Genomic DNA, 3,208 nt, shown 5'->3' with positions numbered 1-3,208 from the left:
CTAGTATGTTAAAAGTGCGATCTGTTCAGCATCTCCGAGAGCGAGTTTTCGCTTTTGAGATGGACTTTTAGTTGAACTTTCGACATTATTGGTTAGAAAATTGCTCTGTGTACTATGGGACTTAACATATGAGGTCATCAGACATCTAGAACTTAGAACTACTTAAACCTAACTAACCTGAGGACATCCCACACATCCATGCCCGATTCAGGATTCGAACCTGCGACCGTAGCGATCGCGCGGTTCCAGACTGAAGCGCCTAGAACCGCTCGGCCACTTCGACCGGCCTCCGCAATATTACTTACGACTTTCCCATACATGGATACTACTACGGAATTTATTTTGTCGCTTGTCGCTTCAAAGGGTATTCTGAAAATTCAGACTGTTCTAATACCAAAACCGGCATGGGTGACATTCACTTGACAAATTTTACCATCACTGTGATTGAACTTTAAGATTCTCCCACATGATTCAACCATTTCATCACATAAATCAGTCGTTTTCAGCAATTCGTAATGAGAGTCGACTCTCTATTCGTATTGGCGTGTATGCCTGGGAGATGCTTCCATCACACTGTGTAAAGGGGACACACAGGCAAGGTGAAAGCCAAGGAGGGCCCACGATTAGAAGTTTCTTATAAGATACGTCTAGCTTGCCCAGGGAGCCAGATAAGCGGGAGCTGCACTGTAGACATAGGCAGTGACCAGCGCCTTTCATGTTAAACTAGCTGATCCTAGGAAGGACAGGTGAATGACCTTCTGGCCGCAGGGCGTCTTCCTGAGGCATGAATTACGCTATGTTGTTGTATTGTCCAGGTCAAGCCAAGCTGGTCATTCACGAGTTCAGAATGTCATGTCCAACATTCTGGCACCTACTTAACCTATTGCTCTTGGGAGAGGAACGTTGTCTGCCACGCGGAGAAATTTTTGATTTTTACTGGACTCGCTAGCGCCAGGAAAGTGAGGGAGCCTATAGCCTACCAAAACCGCTCCTATGCTGCACTACTTTATGAGTTGAGACATTAGGAGAAGAGGAATCTTATACTAAAATTGCACTGCTGGGGGCCACACTTGATCATCGGCGTTGCGAAGTACACTGTGAGTGGTGAGCCTTAAGGATGGTTCTGACATGAGGATGAGTTTCCAGGTATTCCAGTAGTTTAAATTGAACTTTACCTCTCACTGCTTTCAAACCACCATGGCGATATTCTGTAAGCTGGCGTTCCAGTAGGATAATTAAGTTACATAGCCAGATCAACAGTGCTTGCTTTTTATTGTTTCGTGTCAGTAGGAGATAGTGAAGAAATTAGTCTCGCGGCAATCTTAATTTGCTGGCATGATATGTAGTAATATAGTTACTTTCTTTTCAGGTGTATATTTAATTGTATATTTATGTTCTGCGGTTTTTGCACCGCGTGTGTTGACGGAGTTGATGATAAAACTGTGATCTTTTGGAGGGTTAGCAAACCATCAGGGGCTCAAAATAACAGGAGGACCCATCTCTGAGCGGTAAAAGGGCAAGTAGCGACACGATGGACATCGTCCTCAATTTTTTGAGGCAGTCCAAAGAGAGCAGGCAAAAAAAGCTAAGAATGTAGAAAGGAGAAAAGAAAACGCTAAAACGGTAAGAAGGAATGAGGAAATGAAAAAAATAAGGAAGAATGAACTCAAGGAAGCGGCAAGGGTGATGGAAGCAGATGCAGAAGAAAGAGAGCGGCCACATAATTCGAAGATAAGCTGTCACAAAGAATCAGATATGTGTTAGCAGATGTTACTACAAGCAAGAAGTTAGCAGTTAAAGCGAAGGAGGTTGTAATGGAAGTATTCCTACAAAGGTGAGTGGTTCCTGTAATTAATCATTGCTGGCCAAGAAGTATGCCAGGACAGCCACAGGTGTCACCCATGAAACCCAGAGAATTCCTACAGTTCTCACCGCAGTCCAGGAACAGGCGTGCGAGAATATATGGGAGACTCAAAAACTGACTTTGGAACAATTCAAGAAGACACTGGAAGAACAGTGGAGCAAAACCATGAGTGGGTCTCCGAGCAGCAATTTGAGATTCTGAATGAAGCTGAAGATACTCGTGAACGTACAGTATGCTAATAGTCAGGAGGAGAACGAAGAGTGTCAGCAGCAAACCGAACAAGAAACGAACAGGACTGCCACCTGCTTCGATACCACTTAACTGATAAATAACGTTCAATCTCCGCAACAAAGGTCTACTGAAGTTTGTCCACCACGAGTGTGTGCAATGCCAGCAGTGTGGTGCGTCACAATAACAGAACAATCGCCTAATTGTATACTGACCAGAGGATTCGATGCACAAATTTGTTATAGGAGTAGTGCGGCGTATGCTATGATAGTTGATAGAATGGGATGTTCCAAAAACTATCGAACACATAAGGGTCACAGGGACTGGAGTGGGTGCATATGCCTCTGAAATTTTGGTTTCACCGACGAACGTTTTCTTTCTCTGCAAAATTTTCAGTACTATATGGGTGGTGGACACACACTACATCCAAAGGCTTGGATAACTGAATTTGACGGATGTTTTCTCCTACTAGGCTTCTCAGCTACAAACTGGAGTTTATTTGCAGACATATGGTGGGTGTTGTGGTGATGACTATGAGAAACATTGTGGTCACAGAATGAGATTTTCACTCTGCAGCGGAGTGTGCGCTGATATGAAACTTCCTGGCAGATTAAAACTGTGTGCCCGACAGAGACTCGAACTCGGGACCTTTGCCTTTCGCGGGCAAGTGCTCTACCAACTGAGCTACCGAAGCACGACTCACGCCCGGTACTCACAGCTTTACTTCTGCCAGTACCTCGTCTCCTACCTTCCAAACTTTACAGAAGCTCTCCTGCGAACCGTGCAGAACTAGCACTCCTGAAAGAAAGGATATTGCGGAGACATGGCTTAGCCACAGCCTGGGGGATGTTTCCAGAATGAGATTTTCACTCTGCAGCGGAGTGTGCGCTGATATGAAACTTCCTGGCAGATTAAAACTGTGTGCCCGACCGAGACTCGAACTCGGGACCTTTGCCTTTCGCGGGCAAGTGCTCTACCAACTGAGCTACCGAAGCACGACTCACGCCCGGTACTCACAGCTTTACTTCTGCCAGTACCTCGTCTCCTACCTTCCAAACTTTACAGAAGCTCTCCTGCGAACCGTGCAGAACTAGCACTCCTGAAAGAAAGGATATT

The sequence above is a fragment of the Schistocerca nitens genome, chromosome 4 (assembly GCF_023898315.1).
Source record: "Schistocerca nitens isolate TAMUIC-IGC-003100 chromosome 4, iqSchNite1.1, whole genome shotgun sequence".
NCBI classification, from domain to species: domain Eukaryota; kingdom Metazoa; phylum Arthropoda; class Insecta; order Orthoptera; family Acrididae; genus Schistocerca; species Schistocerca nitens.
The sequence above is the reverse complement of the archived record's forward strand: the minus strand, read 5'-3'. Positions refer to the sequence as shown.